Source organism: Choloepus didactylus, chromosome 3, assembly GCF_015220235.1.
Source record: "Choloepus didactylus isolate mChoDid1 chromosome 3, mChoDid1.pri, whole genome shotgun sequence".
NCBI lineage: Eukaryota > Metazoa > Chordata > Mammalia > Pilosa > Megalonychidae > Choloepus > Choloepus didactylus.
This window is the reverse complement of record NC_051309.1, coordinates 176,650,513-176,671,243: the sequence shown is the minus strand read 5'-3', so window position 1 is coordinate 176,671,243 and position 20,731 is coordinate 176,650,513. Positions and strand designations below refer to the sequence as shown.

Here is a 20,731-nt window from a genome sequence, read left to right as displayed (position 1 = left end):
AGGTTTAACATTGTTGGTTCTCCCTTTTATTCAAAAAACAATAGATATCATTAGTCACTGAACAACTCAGAGGTGATCATAAAGCTCTTGATTGTGCAAAGCAAGGTATAAGAGATATCTTTAAGACCCTTGTTGGTATTTTCCTACAAAATTATTTGAACCATCTCTTGTGAGGTGGTGGCAGAGGTCAATAGATTTAGAGTCCAAGAAATCAGGCATCTTAAAAGGAGAGATGCCCATATTGAAAAAAATAAAAATTAATATAGAAGACTATAGTAAAATAGAGAGCCAGAAATGAACTTTGAGAATATCCAATCTAGCGGAATCCAAGAGATTGGTGGATGAATATCTTTCAATTATGCAGTGCTGTTCATCGAGTTTCTTGAAGCTAAGATGTCAATGCCATTGTTATGTTGCCCACAGTCTTGGTTAGCTCTCATACAAGCATGCATGTGCTTAGCATTTCACAGAATTCCTTGGCATGTCCCATGAGAAGTCCAGCCCATGTATGGTCTGCTGTGGTGATGAGCACTTTGAGGTCCATATCAGGTTGTCAGTTTTGAGTTTCTGTAGTGTCTTCAGATCCTGGAGGATAAGGCCAGCTACAAGGCAACCTAGGGGTCTAGGCAGTCAAGTTGTGGTTCTCATTGCTCCTGATTCAGGTGACAGTGAGAAAATTTTGGAACATTATTTGGGAAAGTTATAGCCACATACTGAAAGACTCTGAAAGAATTGAGAATTTAGTGAGGGTTGACAATCTGTGCAAGGTAAGAGGATTCAGTACAATTTATAGGTAAGTACCAAAACTGAGTTTTCCATAGTTTGGAGGAAGTCAGTTAAATTGCTGCCTGATAAGACAGAGTTTGCATACCCATCAGATTCCTGCAGTTTACCAAGAAGTGAAGAATAGCTCAAAGACCATAGACACAGCCAGAATCTGATAACCTGGAAGGGTGCCCCACAATATTCTACTGAAAAACAGAATTTCTCTCTATAGCCATCCCCCTTCTCATCAAAGATAATCTCAAAAGAGATTAATTTGTCATACAATAAGGCTGGTTTCATTAGATTTGGCGCGATTATTTACATAGAATGATAATTTACCAATTAAGTCTTCTCAAGTTAGATTTGCTGGAAGTTTTCATAAGGAATCTCAGATCAGACTTTGAAAAGCCTCTTCAGTCTAGGAAGTCAAGCCAAAAACTAACCATGAGATTTCACTTCCAGTACCAATAAATTTGGGTGAATCTCTCTTTTTTTCAAAGTCCCCCCAATATCCTAAGTTTCCTGACTGTGCAAGGAAATCACCTATAAGGATTGGAACCATGTAAGTCAGGTCCAAGGCCAATTTTTCAAAGAAGGTTTTGTGTGCATTGGTTTCATAAAGTTAGCCATAGTTTCTACAAGTGTTTGATCATATCTAGTTATAAGAGCATTATTCTCAAATATGACATTCTAGGGAATGGCTGGGTGCATAACCAATTTTTCCAATAATGTCACATTAATAAGTAGGACAGACCCTTACTACATCTTAAGCAAATAAGTATATTGCCATGAAAGTAAGAATACTCAGTAAGAGTTTCCTAATTCTCAAGGATCCAGAAAGGGAGAAAAAAAGATGAATGCTTTATTTCTGTCTACAAAAGCATAATGTACTAAGCTGTTACAAGTTGTAGAAGGCTTAAGAGAAAAGAAACAAGTTCCCTATAGCCAAAAGATAGAACATTAAAATAACAACACTATTATAAACAAAACCACCATCCTTCCTCATCAGTCCATGTAACCACTGTATAATTAATACTTGTTCGGCTCAGTCTTGGGTTAGCAGTTTTATGAACCCATCTGCTTCTCCACTACATTTCTGGATATCCTGATTCAGTCTCTGATTTGATCACAATGTTATTTAAACAACGCCATCCAGAGTCAGTGCCCAAGGGTACCCGCACAGGCCTTTTCCGTGGGGCTCTGAGATAGTCTTTCTTTGTTGTAGATGAAACCCTCAGGCCCTTAGCTGAATACTAGTGCCTTCAGGGAAGAATCAGAGTAAAGTAAAAATGTATCTATAGATGACAAAAGAATTAAAATGGCTGTGGTCAACTTATTACTGATAAATTCCAAAAGTAAAAAATGTGATAAGAATCCATTACAAGAATAATGCTACTGACAAGGAAATTTGGTTGTTTCTGTTGCACACAAATGCAAAAAGTTTTAGAAAAAGTCTCTGTAAGCGTGATGATTAACCCTGTTGTCAAAGAAAAATGGGTAGTACATTTAATTTATGAAAAAACATGAATATAATCCTTACAGAGAAATAAGTCTTCAGCTATAACGTTATAACCATGAGACAATATGTGCCATGGAGATACCTAGAAAATAGAATATACCAAGAATATATTGAGAATATTTACTAAAGAGACTCAGTAGGTGTGGAGTAAGTCCTAAACATCTGCATATTAATAAAACTTCATAGTTAAGTGATTGTTTTGATTGTTACCTATTCATTCCATTGAAGGAGGGATCCCATCCTAGGATTATGAGGTTGGCTGTACACATAACAAATAGCACTGGACTGTTGAGATTGACAGCAGTTTTTCAATCACAGATACTCACAGCCCAGGGGAGCAGAACACCGCAATTCATGAAGGGACACACAGGGGGTGCACTCAGGAAAAGAACCAGCAGGGACTGTGGGTACCAGGCTTTAAAGAAAGATGGCAGGTGATCCCAGGTTCCTGAGGGAGGACATGATTGACTCATTTGAATAATTCCATGGGCTGGCAGGGAACTGAAGCACTGTGCCTGGTCCTCACGATGAGGGGAGTTGTTAGGGTCCTTATCCATGGGAGAAAAATTGAGAGGGAAACTTGTGTTTAGGCAGTTTGAGGCCTTGCCGGCTTTCCCCTAGATGTCCAGGTACACATAATATTGGGCCTTAATTTTAGGCCTTATGCCACAGTGATGTCAATCCTCATTTTAAAGCCATTGGCATATACTAGATTCTAATTAAAGTGGTTTAGCTGCAACCAAATTAACAATTTAAAAAAAAATGAAGTTATGACTGATAACACTTTACAGTTGTTTATTATTAGGCAAAGCAGAACCAGGACTAGGAGAAAAAATAACATGTCATTGGCAGTGAGGGAACTGACAAATTTCTAGGAGCTTTCCATGCAGAAATTTCTGAAATATTCATATTAATAACATTTTACCCAAATACATTCAGCCTTTGGAAGGCTAAGCAACAATTCTGAATTGGTAATGCTTCCCATGCAAATCATCAACAATAATGCATCAAATAAATATTTCTAATATCTCTCTTTTTACAAGGAGAAAGAACAAATCTTTGTGATTTTCCAAGTCCCCTTGGGAAATCTCAAAAGCAGTTTTAGGTGCAAAATATGTAATTTAGCATTTGATTTTGGGAAGGAAACATATGAAAAGTTGTCAGGAGGTTTGAACACTTGATTAAATAGGATCATGAGTTATTGAAAAACAATAATTGGCTACCTACTTAACCAAAATGACAATAAAAGATTTTAAAGGTAAACATAGGAGGTGACATGATTGTAAAAAAATACAGCTCTTTCAAAAGCAAGAGGATTTTGTTTTCTTAAATAATCAAGAACATTATAAAGTCAGCACAAAGATAAGTAATATCTGTGACAGAACACAACTTTGCCTTCTAGGCAGATTACTCAGAGTTTAAGAAAAACTTTGTAAACCTTTTTTTTTTTAAAAAGCAGACCAATATTCCAAGAAAATATTGCCGTTTTAATAAAAAGAAAACCAAATTCTTGTTTTGCATAAGTATTTGATACTGAAATTATTTTTGAAAATCTTATAAATCCATCAAATATTACCACCTTTGGTCACACACAGACACACACACAGACACACACACACACACACACACATAAAGTCCCTTTCCATGAACATTCCACAATTATCTATAGCTATTCAGATTTTGTCCCAAATTTTCCTCTTATTCATTCTGGAACAACTAATCATTTTACTTGAGGGCAAAAAAAAACAAAAAACAAGCAAAAAACAAAGCAAAATATACAATCCTGTATTCCTTGCATAGAAAGTTGTTGCTCTCTGAAATTATCGCTCCTGCTAGTATCTCTTTCACATACATTGATTTTTAACTTTTAACCACAGCAATTTCTATTTCATAGAGAAAACTAGGAGATGAATATTTGCTAACTTTCTGTCAAACAAAAATTTTGTAGCAGAATAACATAGCTTATGAATATATATCATGCAATGTTTGATAGCCTTAAACATCCCTTACAATACAGCTTCTCAAAGTGGCATGTTAATTATCAGACCCAGATGCATTTAGCCTCTCTGTACCAATAAAAATAAGAAGCAAAAGGTACATAAACTTAAAATATGCTTTGTGCTTAGTAATTGATGTTTTCATATATTCTATATTACTTAGAAATGATCTTGGTATCTAATGAATACCTATTAATTAATGCAATTTTGCAAAAGTCCGAAGTTTTAAGTTGCCTGGTGACCTTGAAAACTATCTTCAAGCATACAAAACATAATTAATGTTGAAATAAAGTTGTTCAGAATAATGATTCAATTTAATTAAAGAGAAATGAACATTTTTTATGATCTTAAATGTTCAATAGAGGGTAAGACTGGTTTATTCTATCATGTAAGTTTAGAATGAGCATATCCAAGTAGAATAAAAATGCATGCATATGGTATACTTGACACTGAATAGCAGAAGAAAAAGTTCTTTTTATTAATCCAACAAAAGTAACCTAGTCTTGTTTTCCAAACACTTATCTAAATTTGTGAACTTGAATTATGAATATACTTGGTACTTTTAACCAATACATTTTGGGGGCACATTGAAAATGGATGCTCAATTTCCTTCATTTCTGGGAATTTTAGGAATAGTCAAATTGTAACAGCACTTATTTATCTGTAAGCTAATCAGAAGAGAGCTCCTTTAAGGGCTTTTATAATTCTAACTTGGTAACACATCCAGATTTATAAAATATCACATACTCACATACACATAAACATACAGACAGACACAAAGAACTGATAGTTTCAATTCTAACATTGCAGCCATAGTCAGTCATAAACACAGAAATAAATTCACTGGTTCATAGAAAAACATTTACTAACAAAGCCAAAATTCATATAAACCAGAGTGTTTCCTTTGTGGATGATTTCTTATTTTATTCCACACTTGTAAAAGAGTCATCAAAGAAAATTGCTCATTAATTGTACAAGAAGAAATATACCTCAAATCTTCACAAATTTATTTTTGACAGAATCAGCCACATTTCCTAGAAAATGGCAAAAAATTTAAGTCAAAACTGAGATAATGCCAATTGGATTCTCATAAATTTCTTCTCAATCAAAACTTTCTTAAATACTCCACTAACTCTACCCATCTTCAGTATTACAACAGAACAGTAGGAAAATAAATATTTTGTGTTCCACTGTATGATTGACTTTTAAAAATAAATTCTCACTAATGAGAGAGCTTTTTTATGTCATCTACATAGAAAGGGGTAAGTGATCAAAATATTGAGCAGAAAATGCATGGATAAAAACTGCTAATGAATACCAGGTGTTTTATGAGATTCATTCTTTTTCTTAAATTATGCAAGTGTCAATATACCACTTACAAAAAAATGCATTCAGCAGCATAACCATTCTACTTAGCATGGAAATGACACGTTAACCAATTATCTATAATGACTAGCCCATGGGACAGTAAGATTAATATATAGGAGAAACCAAACCTAACAAAGGAATAAATTTGATTTAATACTGCTTTTAGCTTTTATTCTAATCTTTGCAAATGAAATGCTGTATAGCTATATATCTATATATAGATATATATCCATGGTGGAACTATATCTTACTTTGTTCTTTCTGAGATAGCTCCTTATCATCATTATTTAACACTTAACAACTACTTAAAACTTGATAAACAATACACAGAAGAAAAGAAACATAAGAGATAAAGCATGGAAGAAAAGCAGCAACAAACAGTAATTTGACTTTGTGGAATATGAACATTCATTAGGTGTTACTAGAGTATTTAGTCTAAAAGAGAAAAATTTTGCAAGAAAGGGTGAATTTTAAATGCTTTTTATTTCTTCTGCTCAGTTAAGACCTTTGAAAAAGGGAATATGACGGAAAGCCAAGAGATGTTTTCCAATTTCATCACCCTACAAAGGCTTATGAAAAAAGATGGGTTTACTGTTGTTTCAATTGTTAGGGTGAAATTTATATCTTTCTGCTTAAGGTTTATCTAGTCATGGTTTATAAGCCTTACAGGTCATACATTGTACATTTAATATGCTCAGTAGATGAAAATTTTCCATTAATTAACAGTTCTTTACAATAATGTATTTTCATTAATGAACAATATCTTCATTGCTCATAGCCTTTGAAAATTTACCAAAACTTTTACAAGATTTAGGAACAAACAAACAATGCAATGCTCTTCACATGACTTCTTTTGAAAATAAGTATACATATACAGTAATTATTTAGAAAAGAGTTGCTTTTCATAAAATTGAAGAAGCCAGGGATGTAAAACAAAGTCTTCATATCATTTGCATTTTCCTCCCATATTTGCCTGATAAGAACATTCTATATTTAAATTAAGCAATGCAGTGTCAGGTATAACTATGATTCATTGTATCTATATCTTAATATTTTAAATATTTTTATTTAAGAATACTTTAAATTTAGAATGGAAATTGTGTAGCAACAAAAGGATCTTTTTTTTTTTAATTTAACTTTTGACAGTATAATAAATGTATTTTTTCCCTGGACTAAGTTGCTATCTAACTGGCTAATATGAATGACAAAATTTTTGCTACTACTAAACAGCTCTTATTCAACAGCCTGGAATATATTTGTATATTTTCCAACTATATAGCTTAGTCTGAAAATAAAACATTACTAAATATGCCTAGAAATTATTCAAATCACCAATAGATGGCAGTAGGAATTTATATTTTAAGTTGCTTTAAGGCAGGCGATTCATTTCAATACTGCTCTGAAATCAACGTGGACTTGAAATTTTTGTGTTTAACTTTACTCTTCAACATTCATCAAAGTTAAACATAAATAGATACACAAATAGATATGTATATACATATATACACATATGTAAATGTATCTATTTATATATTATATATTTATATGTTGTATTAGCTATCTATTGCTATGTAATGAAATACCCCTAAAATAACAATTTAACACAACAAGCATTTATTATCTCCCACAATTTCTGTGGGTCAGGAATCCAGGTGTGGATATGCCTCAAGATATGTAAGAAAATAATAATAAATACACCACTCACTGAGTTTTCATTATTAAAATTATGGTTATTAATCATTATAATAACTCTATAACTTAAGTTTTGTTATTAGCATTTCATAAAGAAGGAAAGAGAGGCTTAGAAGCATTAAATAACTTGCCTAAGATTATGCAGCAACCAAACTGAAGACCCACTATCACAGTCCAGTTTTCATTTTATTCCATCACTTTCATCAGTATGCACTTGATCAAAAGACTTTGTGTCATGTTGATAAAAATGAAATTTTATATATATATATATATAATGTACACATACACACACATGCACACACTCATACACATATTGCTTGCATCTTTTCTGGAATCTAGAACTTTGTCCTAAACTGAAATTCCTTACTGTGATTGAACTTCACTTGTTTGCAAGGAGTGAGGAATGAAAAAGGGAGTGAGGAGATGGAAGGAAACAAAGCACAGCTTTTCTTTAATTCTCAGCAATTTACTCTTAAGAAATAGTACTGATTTAATAGGTTAGAACCTTGATTCTTTTCTCCCAAACTATGCAGAGGGTAGTTAGAAGTTAGTCATTGCTTTGGCTGCATGTAACAATACCCAACAGCTTAATTAATTAACTCCATAAGGGGTTTATATTCCCCATGTAATAGTAAGTACAAGGGTAAATAGTTCAGAATTGGAGGATCCATACTTCTCTGCCATTTTTAGCCTTTGATTTTTTTCCCCTCACTGTTGTAATCTAGCTGTTCTCCTTCTGGTCATCCCATCTGTCCTCCACACAGGAAGCCAAGAAAAGGGCAAATGATGAAGAGCTGAGGGTAAGAAGTAAAGAGAGAAGTCAGCCATGTCTGTCATCTGTAAAATAGCTTTTCCAGAAGCTCTACCTGGAAACTTCTGCTTATATTTCATTTGTAAGGGCTGCAGTCATGGCTACATATTATATGTGAAAAATGATACCTGTGAGGAAACATTTAAGAAATGTGTGAATGAGTGCTATTTAGTTTGAAATAGGAGACTTTTAGTAAATTAATAACAGAAATTATTATCCTAAAACATTAAGTAGGTTGCTTTCTAGGAGAGTGGAAAACTGATTATTTTAATTGTGTACATTTCAGCTCTGTGTCAGGGTCTTAAGGAAAAATGGAGAATGGGTTTTGAGAAGGCCTGTAACAATGTCCGCAAAATTCTTTCTGTATTGTGATAACCCCAGAGCACAGGCATTAATTCAGTATTATTTATTAATGCTTCAGTTGTTAGTGTAAAAAAACCCAAACCCTATTAAGAACCCAAAATGTAATTTCCAAATGACCATTCTGAAAATTTACTTTTAAAAAGTATGCATAGTTGGTATTTCAGTATGTTTAATTTTCTTCCATACTTTTCTTTTTCAGATGAAAGGAAACATTTTTTAACATAAAGGAAGTAATTATCCCAAAGAAAAACAGCTAAGTGATTGGGGGCACCATCTCATTACAGGTTTCCACAGTCACTGTATTTGGAGGATGGGAGCATACTGAATTGTGTATTCTCTGTTAAAAAGCTTTCACCAGAACTCATATACATCCATGCTGTGTATATGTCATTGGCACAAGTAATTCACATAGGCATGCCAAGCTTTGAAGGTGATACAAAAATATACCTGTAACACCATAAAAACTAACATATGTCCTACTTTTTTCAACCAACTATGCTAGAAACCCCTAGAATGTATGTAAACTAACTTTGTTAAAAGAGGGAGAGTGATGAGTGTTATGAAAGAGGTACAGAATAGAAGCTTACTAAGTAATTAGTAATTGTCTCAATAAACATGTAACAATAGCTGATGCATATTTACCTTGGTAAATTTGGTAATGCAAAGTCTAAGTACCTTTGTGCAAACACAAGTAAAGTTCTTGGTGCAAAGAAGGAGCAAGAGGCCCCATGAAGAAGACTTTTTTCATTAGCTCACCAATATTATTGCAGACAACTAATAAAACCAATGCATATTTGGCATTGAGTTGATACTGGGAATATAGTCAAACATGGAATAAGCAAGGTCCCTTTTTTCATGGGAAGTTCCAGTCTAGTGGTGTTAGTGTGGCAAGATACAGCCATGGGAGATGGAGAAAAAGATCAGCAGGTTTTTACAGTGTAAAGGAAAGAAAAATCCAGATCATGTCTGAACAAAGACAGATATTCCTTGGTGAGAAAAACCTAAAGTTTAGAACACAACTCTTCTATACATTATTTATATCCTTAGTATGTATTTATACTAAAATACCAATAGCAAGCACTAATATGTACACAGTTCTCCTTTCTTTGGGCTTCAAAGAAAAGTCTTAATTTGTTGTTACACAAAGCTTGGAATTAAAGAAACCTTCTACGTGTTAGCTATAATTTCTGGGTGGATTAGTCATGTTTATTGTGACCAAAGTGTTCAGAATTATGCAAGGAAACGCTCAACATATTTTGGATTTTAAATCTTATATGTATGGAAATGTGCCACCTATTACACATACACACATTTACATGTTCATGGGGAAAATAGGGTTAGTGAGGAAATATTTAAATAATTTATAAAGGAGTTTCAATTAGTTTGAAGCAAAAAGTTGCCATGAATAAATTAAGTATTAGCATAAATTATAATCTTAAAGTTTTAAGGAACTAGCTTCCTTTCCTCTATATTTAAGAATGCAAAAGTGAGATGGCTTTAACATGCAACAGTAGAGAGTGAAGTAGAGCATAAGGAAAAACAATGACTGAGAATGGTAAAGCATGGGGCATATTATTGTAATTGGCAGTGACAGAGCCGTGCAAACTAAATAGATCTAATAAACTAGGTATTGGTGTGGTATATTTCCAGAGTGTATATAAATATAAATATATTTATATATGGAAACAGATAAACTTAAGGAAGAAAGTCTAGTGAAAAATATTTGGTGAAGACTAAAATAATAAAAGAAAAGAAAAAGAGAAATGAAAAAGAAAAACAAAAAGATATTGCTGTTGAAGAATAACAGACACTGAAAAGAGAAGTAAAGGTGACTAATGGTTTTACCATAAACTATTAAATTGTTTTAAATGTAAAGTAAAACTAGTTATGAAGACATCCAGTTATAGTCTAAAATCTCAATATGTAAGAAGCAGATGATTCAAGATTATTGATCTATAGAAACTTTCATTAGTACAAGTTTATGAAGATCAAAAATGAAAAAAGATAGAGAAGTTACAGAGAGGTTAGAAATAATTTAAATACCATACTAAGTTGCCATACTAACAAAAGAAAAGAATAGTAAACAATAGTAAACATCATTCCACCAGATGTAAAATTTAAGGAATTTCAGAAATGTGAAGGAAGATCATTCCATTGTTATTCTTCAAACAATTTTAAGTAAAAGTTAGGAGGTGGATTTCATTTGATTATAATCCATATTTTCAGGGAACCAGAAGTCTCCAGAAGGGAAATAGTTTCATGCAAATTAATGAGCCAGATGTGTTAAAAAATGTTTAATGAAAATTGGTAGAGAAATATTAGAGGAATTACAATTTGGAGGGGATGAAGATTAGATGACCTATGAGATTATTTCTATAACTAAATTTTTAAGAAACCATGTGTCATACATATATTTAAGAAATTAAAATATAATGAATTCTTGAAGAACATAAAAATATAATAAAAACCTGGCATTTATTTTCCAAATCTACTATGAGCCACTATTGATTTTTAATAATGAATAAGTTAACATTTTAAAAATTGAAGGAAATTTATTTTATTTTTTCCCCACTGCTTTTCCAAAATAGCATTCTATTGACCTCTTTTCTACTGTTACTACCAAGGTCCTCCTCACCTTTCATTTATTAATTGCACTTGGCACAATCTAATCATTCTTCTTATTGTAACCAAAGTGTCTGACTCCTTACTGCAGTCAGATAACAGTACTCCGTTGGTTACAAAATTTCAATAGCCTTCTTTTATATTTGATATACAAACTATTATTGTTTACAAGCATTTCTACCATGGCCTGTGTGGTTGTCCCTTCCTCATTTCTGTCATTTCTCCTTTGCTCACTATAATCAAGTAATGCTGGTGTTCTTTTGTCTCTGAATTCATTTTCTTTTGGAAACATTTTACATCTCAAAATTATATGGTTATTTATATGATTATTTGTTTAAGGGAATAATCCATGTAACGGGGGCTATGGTGCAACAAGTGCTAGCACAGTACTTTTATTCAATAAATATATTTTTAATAGAAAGAATTGGAGGATTGGTTCTGGTGGGCAGAAGAATTTTTTTTTATAGAAATAATCCTCCTGAAATAGTTATAATATCTGGACAAAATTTAAGAATGACTGCTTGAAGGCACCAGAGTGTAAACAAAAATCAGTCAGAAACTGGAATAAATTTAGCCTCTGCAGAAGTGGTCCTTGCTATGTGATTTATGCCAGCATACAGCTTTCTCCCTAAGGGCACGTTACATTCCACCTGTGCAGTCAATAGAACTCAAGCAGAATGTTGTGATTTTACTGGCCAAAGGAATCAGAGGAGGTGCTAGGGAGTGATGGAATAGATGGAAACTGAGAGAGATTTGAGAAGGAGGAAGAAACAGCATGGGAACCCAAATGTTTTGCATAAGCTCTTCTCAAATCATGGCTGAGCACTGAACAATGCTTATGAAGATAAGACTTCAGTGAGGCCAGGGAGAAAACAACCACTAGAAGGCTGAAAGAGAAGAAGAGCTGGTATTTCAGCTGATGCTCAGTGCAGAGGAGGCAATGTATGGAATCTGAAGCCTATTAAATTAGAGATTGATAAAGAACTTGAGTTTTCTCTCCCAACAAACAAAAAGGTCATAGTAAAAATCTAAGGAATTCACCCAGGGACTAATGACTCAGTGAAATAGATTCATCAAAACAAACAGTTCAAAAATTCAGAGTTACTCACTAATAATTTAATTCTTTGCTAGAATAAAACTCAACATTCTTTAGAGAAAGGTAACACAATTTAAGGTCTTTATAATGTAACATTCATATTGTCCAGTATAAAATTAAAAATTACTAGACATTCAATGAAACAAGAAAATGTAGCTCATAATTGATAATGGCATTAATTGATAGAATCAGGAACACAAATGAAAGAAATGTTTAAATTAGAAGGCAAAGACCATAAAATTACTCTGCTGATCACATTATAGAAACTACAGGAAAAAAGGGATAAAATGAGTGCATAGTGAGGAATTTCAGGAAATATTTGAAAACCATAAAAAGAGGCCATTAGGAAATCTAGAACTGAAAATCAATTGTCTGAAATTAAAAAAAAAAAATCATTGGAGGGGATCAACAGCAAAATGAATACAATTGAAAACAGGATTGGGACATTTATAAATCATCCAATCTGAAATATGCCTGAGATAGACCTCACGGAAAATTTGATAAATATGAAATAATCAAAATCATACAAAATATGCTCCTGGGTCTGAAGGGAATTGTATTATAAAGTAACAGCTAGAGAATATCTAGAGAAAGCCCAAACATTTGAAAATTAAGAACCCAATCCCTTTATGTAAATCATGAAATGAATAGTGAAATAAGAATATATTTGGAAATAAGCAATAATGAAAATAAGACAAATCAAAATTTGGGGGTGAAATTAAAGCAGTATTTACTGGAAACTATATATTTATACTATATACTAAATGCTTATGTTGCAAAGGAAGAAAGGTCAAAATCTAGAATCAAATCTGCCAGCATAAAGCTAGACAAGAAACAGTAAATTAAACCCAAAGAAAATAGAAGAAATAAAATAATAAAGATAAAAACATCAATGAAAGGAAAGCAAAATGAGGAAAAAATAGCAAACTCAAAATTAACAAAAACCTATGAGGAAAAACCATGGAGAAACACAAATCACCAATATTAGAAATGGTAAAGGGGGCATTACTACTTATGATATATGCATTAGGAAGAAAAAAGGGTTTTTGTGAATAACTTTACAACAATAATAATGATGGCTTAGTTGACATGGAAAATTTATTACACACACATGCACACAAATACATATATGTGCCAAACTTACCAGAACTAGAATAAGAAAAGTAGGAAATCTGAATAGTTCTTTAACTGTCAAAGATAGATGTTAAAGTTTGAAAATATGTATTCTGTTCATCAAAAAAAATGCATTAAGAAAATAAAAAAGCCTGAGAATAAATATTAGCAATACAAATATCTGACAAAAAAATGATATACATATGTATAAAAAGCCTCCAACTCAGCATTAAACAAAGAACCTAATAAAATATGATCAAAATTTTTATAATACAGGATATATTAATTGCCAAAAGACATATAAAAACTGCTTCACAACAGTTGTGATCATGGAAATGCAAATTTAAACTGTCATTAGATAACACTTCATACAAACTAAAATGTCTTAAGTGAAAAAGTCTGGCAACACCAAAAATGATGGCAGCAAGTTGGAGCAACTGGAAATCTCAAGCATGGCTGGGAGACATAAAAATGTTACTGTATGTTTGGAATGAATTCTGCAGCTTACATACCTAACTAAATATAAATCTACTCTATAAAAAAGCTATTTTTCTCCTAGGTAATTAACCAAAATAAATGAACACACATAGCCACAAATAAAGTGAACATGAATGTCGATAGCAAGTTTATTAATATTAGACACAAACTGGAAACCAATGTTTGTCAACAGAATGAATAAACAAAGTGTCTCATATATGTATAGTGGAATCTTTCTCAGAAATTTAAAGAGAAAAATTTCTGAAAATATATGACTCTAAAAGTATTATATTAAGCAAAGCCAGACATAAAGTGTATTTATGGTACACTTTCATTTATATGAATTTCTAGAACAGATGAACCTGAGCAACAGTGATTGAAATTACAGTAGTGCTGTCTTGGGTGAGGCAGACTATTAATTGGAAAAGGGCACAAGAGAATTCATTGTTGTGATAATGGTAATATTCTATTATCCTATTCCAGGTATTTGTTGCACGAGTTTATATATTTGTCAAAATTTATCTAACTTTACTGTTAAAAATCTGTACATTTAAGTATGTGCATTTTTCCTAAAACAAATAAATGTACATCCTTTACCTTGCTTACTTGTGTAAAATATATAAATCATTTTGCATATTCTTTTTACAGAAATTAGAAAAATAACTAAAATTATAGGAATTCATATGATACTTGCAAAGATTTCTTTTGTTTGTATTTCTTCTGCTATATATACATATTAATAGTCTTCACATATTTCCAAATCCCAATTTAGCAATTCTTTTCTTTAGTATTATTTTCTTCTAACTTAGAGCAACATCACCATCCTCTCTCTTTGATGTGAGTGTAAGTAGAAGGTGTGGCAGTTATTTGGTGACTCACTGATGCTACATTCTGGAACACTGAAGCATCAGTTCTACAACAAACTGCTTTCAACTCTCTGCTCCTTTTCTCACTCCTAAGACTTCACTTCAAATGCAACAATAATAGAAATTAAACCTATTCCATTGCCGCTGCCCCACCTCACCCCCATGTTTCTGTTATGTGTAGCTGTTTCCATTCCACAGCCCAGAGGAGATGTTAGGTCTGATGGAACACCTGACTGTATCTAAAACCTGAAACTGAAAGTCAGGAAAAGCAGCCCCAACTGCTTACTAGAGTGGGAATTCTCAGCGCTGGGGTCTCCTCACCCAGGTTATGTAAATAACCCACCCTCAGGAAGCACAGATGTGTCTCTCCTCTCCCATGCGAACTGGAGCATGTGGAGCTGTGTCCATTGACTCTGACCCAAGCAGCTTGACTCCCGGAAGACTGGCCAACATGGGATCTCTTGCCTCACTCTTTTGGCCCATTGTGCTATGTAAATAATAAAGTGCTCATTTGCTCAAAGTCTTTGTTGTGCCGGGTCTGTGTTCCCACCATGCACCATGTGGCAACTTGCTCCACACCCACAGATGTAAGATGCAGAATTCATAAAGGATATTATTTTCAAATGGGAACACTCTAGAGTTAAACTCCTCCAATTGCAAAAGTAGAGACAAACTATACAATTCTCTTCTTATAAAAACAGCAGCAGAATGATTGCTTAGATCCAAGCAAAGACCTTTCAAAATAAACAATGCACTTTTGATTTACATATTTATCTTTGGAGGGGGGAGATTTAAGGCCTGTTTTCAGTAATCAGCAATCCTGGTTTGGATGTCTAAAAAGAAATTCAAGAAGTGTATCAGTTAATGCAATTTGTCTTTTTAATTATACTTTGCAATTTCATATTAAAGTTCTAATGTATATGTAGATTATTTTTCATTGATAAATTTAGTTTTACAAAAGCTACCAAGAGTAAATAAATCATTTTATCATGCTAGTATCCCTCTTAAAAAAGAAATAACTAACATCACAGTACTTTCGGTAAAAGTAAATTTGATCAGTGTGCTGGTTTGAATCTGTAATGTACCCCAGAAAAGACCATATTCTTTTTATCCACTCTTATGGGGGCAGACCTGTAGTGGGTGGTTCCTTTAGATTAGGTTGTTTCAATTGAGATGTGACTGAGCCCATTCAGGGTGGGTCTTAATCCTTTACTGGAGTCCTTTGTGAAGAGAATAAAAGACAGTAAAAGCCTAGAGACTTCAGAGAGAAACACCCAGAGACACTTGGAGACAGCCACTGAAACCAGCACCAGGAGAGAAGAACCAGCAGACATCTCTGTGTGCCTCTCCATGTGACAGAGGAACTCTGGATGCCAGCGGTCTTTCCTAAAAAAAGGTATCTTCCTCTTGATGCCTTAATTTGGACATTTTCATGGCTTTGGAACTGTAAATTTGTAACCTAATAAATCCCCATTGGAAAAGCCAACCCCTTTCTGGTATATTGTATTCCAGCAGCTTTAGCAAACTGAAAGAGTCAGCATGTATTATTAAATCTTTTCTTTTCACCCAAATCTACTGGGGAATAAAACTCCCAGATAAGCAATAAACATTTTAATTTCTAGACAGCTTTCTCTCCTGGAATCAAATTATGTTTAGAAGCTTTTGGTTAATAACACTTTATTAAGTATATCATAAATCAGTTATATTTTGTGAGACTCAATCCATGTCAAATATCTAGAGGGGGAGTCACAGACACCTGTTAAGCAGTCATCGCCCAGACCTCACCTACCCCTACAATCTTCTATGAGGAAATTACAAACACATGCTAAGAGGCCATCCTCTGACCTTCTGCTACTCCCACATCCCTTTCTACAACCTTGGGGAGACGTTAAGTACAATGAAGAGGCCCTGGCAGACTTTATACCCTGAAACCAGGAACAAGCAGCCCAAATGCCTGCCAGAACAGGAATCTCCATGGCAGGGTCGCCTTCTGCTGAGGTGGATAAAAACCACCCCTGAAGGGTTTAGATTTGACTCTCTTCTCCAATGTGAAGTGGGGCTCGCGCAGCTGCCATCTACGGTCCATGACCCCAAGCAGTTTTGGTCACCCCGGGAGGACCAGCTGTGATGAGACTTCTTCTCCTGCTTTTTGGACTCTTTGTACAAAGTAAGTGATAAGGACATTTGCCCTTTCTGGACTCTTTACTGCTGTTCTCTAAACCTGTATTCCCATGATGCTTCATTTTAACAACTCACTTCACGCTATCCCTACTGTTAATATCAACTTATTTTCATTTGAAAAATATCTCATTTTCTGTTTATAGGATTTTAAAAAATGAATTATTTGCAAAGTTAAATATTCACTTTAAAAGTATGGTCCTGGCACCAAAGATTAGCATATAGGAAATATGCAGCATTTGTTCAATGAACAAACTTATGCAATGTGTGTTTCCCTGTGGTTAGAATACAGCCACCTGCCCCATAATTTTAGGCTTAGTTATGTGACTTGCTTTGAAAAATGGCATGTAGGCAGAAGGGGCTATGAGTCAGTTCTGAGCCTAAGCTCTACTAAGCATTGTGTATGTTGCTCACCTCTAGAGCTTTTGAATTTTGCAACAAGAAAGGCATAGTTCATGGACTGCGGGCTCTTAATCTGGAGGAGACCTGAACACGACCCAGAGCCTGACATTCAGAGTCAAGAACCTGATAAAAATGAAGGTTTGTTGTTATCAGTTACTGAGATTTCAGGTTGCTTATATATAGCATTATTTCTCTAAAATTTGAACATAAAACTGGGACCTAGAATTGGTGTACTGCATAACAGAAACAAAAATTATGTGGTATTTGGTTTTAGTACTTGGTGATAAAAAAGGGGCAGTAAGCAGCAAGAAGAAGCTCTGATAGGAGGTTTGAAAATCAACAATCCTTGTAATTCAATGTCAAAGCACTTGGTAAAATCTTAGTTCCTGCTAATGCGGATATATTTAACATACTTGTGACATTGGTCAAGGAGGTTTTGAGGTAGATTACAGTGTGAGCTGGTCATTAATGGTTATTTTGATAAGTTACTATAAGAAATATTTGATGTCAGGAAAGTAAATATCTAGGTTGCATGAAGAATTAAGAGAGAAGCAGAGTAAAACATTTCTGGAAATTTCAGGTTTAAAAATGAAATACTTCATCTTGGAGAATAGCTAGGGGACTGCTAAAAATAAAGTAAAATATAACAACATGAGAGCATGACAAAAGAGTGCAGGAGCAAAACTGAAAGAGTCCCCATTGGTGAAAGAACAATTTGGGTGAAATGGTTAAGTAATATAGTATTACACTGTGTCTCAAAGTATAAAATAAATATACATGAGTCCTTACTGATATAAACAAATGATTGAATAAACAAGTAAATAAAATGAGGTAGAAGGGACAAATCTTTCTTACAGAAGAACTTCAAATAATATATATAGATACTTTCCCCTATTCTCCAGAAAGTGGAGCTTAATTCCTCTCCCCTTGAGGAAAGGGCTGGACTTGGTATCTAGCTTCCAACATTTCAAGTATTACAGTGGAGAAACCTGGCAGACCTACCTTAACCAAGTGATCAAGTTAAATATCACAGTAATAAGTCATGTTGATATCTATACTCAGTGATATGCTATGATGAGGGCACTTCATCTCTTTGGTATTTTCCCCCAAAACTCATGCTATTTATGAGAAAACATCAAATATACAAAAATTGAAGGACATTGTAGAAAATGCCTGACTACTACTACTCAAATTGTCAGGGTCATGAAAAACAAGGAAATATTGATAAATTGTCACAGATTGGAGAAAAGCTATATAGTATCCTGGATTGGATCCTGGAACAGAAAAAGACATTAGTGCAGAAATTGTTGGAATCTGAATAATATCTGAAGTGCAGTTAATAGTTATGTACCAATGATAAGTTTTTAGTGTTGACAAAGGGACCATGGTTATGTAAGATTGTAACATTTGGGGAAACTGCATAAAGGGCATATGTGAACTGTACTATTTGTGCAACTTTTCTGTTAACTTAAAATTATTCCAAAATAAAATATATATTAAAAAGTTAAATTGTTTCTCATCTCCAAACAATAAAAGGTAAAATGGAGGTTATTTTAATTGGAAAGGGCTATTGAGAATAAGCCTCAGGGAAAAGATGTAATAAAGGTGTTGCTGTAGCATCTTTTAAGACTTCTGAAAGTGGTAAGGAAGAGCTTACTAAGTAATTTCACTTAGCAAAATGGATCCTAGAAAGGAGGCAATTAGTATTATACCATAGAAGCCACATAAGCCCAAAGAACCTGAAATAAAGTCTAGTAAGTGAAACAGCTCTCAAAAAGATGTGTGAATTTGGCTTTTAGCACATGGTATTTACTAAAATGACATACTATTTAAAAAAAATAGACTATATAGGTAAAATTTCCACTAACCTGGATTAAAAGATACATCTAATGTTTAAAGCATAAAATGTCTTTTGAACCACTCACTTTCTAGAGGCAGAAATCAAGTTAAGAGAGCTATTTATTTGCAGAGGACAATATATTCTCCAAATCATAGAGACATGGACTGGGGATCTTATCACAGAAAACATTAACCATAAACTAATCAAGGACCACTCCCTACCTTCAGGTTGTGGGACCATGGAACATTTTCCCAAGTGGGTTTTAGAATTGCTATGCACCTCCCAATATTTTCTTATTTAAACAGGAGTGTCTATTGAATTTATTCTGTTCCTGTTCCACCATTCCATTTTAGGTGTATGGGAGATGTTGGGTATGTTTCTTTTAGTTACAGTTTTCTTGAACATGAAGTCCCTCATCTGGAACCTATGTAGATTCTGAAATCCTGGACTAGTAATTGGAGGAAATTTGGGACATCTTAAGTAGAGAGTTAAGAAGTACATTTCATGTGTAGATGAAAAATGAAAAGTTTTTACTTAGGTTAGTCTGTTATAGATTTTATCAGTTATCCAACCATTCTTTCTTCCAGATCCTGCCATGGTTTCCCCATTGCTGCATATACTTCCTCACCACATTAACTTTGTGCTTGGCCAGATGCGCTGCTTTGGTTAATGGAAGGCAGGTGAAAGTGGCAGTGTGCCAGTTGTGAGCCAAAGCTTGAGAAGGACAAACTCCAGATAGCTTTATTACCATGATAACAGATGGAACAGAGCTCATCTCAAATTAATCCTTGAATCCACCGTAGCTCAGCCAAGCCCAGCTGAAAATATGCTGGCCCACAGGTGACCTATAGACAAGGGTCTGTAAAAACATGTTTGCTTTTGAAAGCCAAGGAGATTTTGAAGTTGTTTGCTACAGCATTATTGTAGGAGAAACTTGACTGAACCTACACAGATCAATAGAATTTTCACTTAATTTTAATATAGAAGAGTCCTTGGTTCTTATCATATGGACATCTTTTTTTTTTTAATAAAGGATTTGAAATTTTATTCAAAACAGTATGACCTGAGGGGTTTGTAGTGGCTGCATCTCCCAATCAGAGGGGACATGGTAGAGTGTTCTAGAAGGTTCTAGGGACACAATAGGCAAGGTCTCAAGTAGGGAAATTACTTTGTTTACATTTAAGCTAGAGTTTAGCTTCTGAATTTGTTAAAAGCCACAGACTCAGTTTAGCTTTAACCTAGACAAAAGTGAAAGGGATTTTACAAGTGGAAGAGGCAGCAAGATATAAGGCAACAGATAATATGTCAAAGCTGGAAAAAGGGCAGAAGTCAGGATGCATCTGGCTATTAGCTTTGTCCTTGACCTCTAAAAAGGCCAATCTTTTTTGTTCCTCTGGTTCATCAGCATACCAAGTTCCAAAGTTATGCAAATGAATTTCCAAAAGCATTCCTATATATATATCAGGAGCTGTGGGTAGAGAAGCCACAGGACTTGTGGTGAACTGAAAGAACCTTTAGATAACCAGTTCTCAAATGCATTGTCAGCAGATTTGGTAACTTGCATGGCACCTTGTCTGGGAGCAGGCTTTGGTTCATTCATCCTGCTCAACAGTTGATTAGCA

The 20,731-nt window shown here is 33.9% G+C and overlaps 1 pseudogene; it reads right to left on the bottom strand.

Moving 5' to 3' along the window:
- Positions 1 to 16,775, bottom strand: part of LOC119530550 — a 143,438-nt pseudogene extending 126,663 nt beyond the window's left edge.
- Positions 16,776 to 20,731: the final 3,956 nt, after the last annotated feature.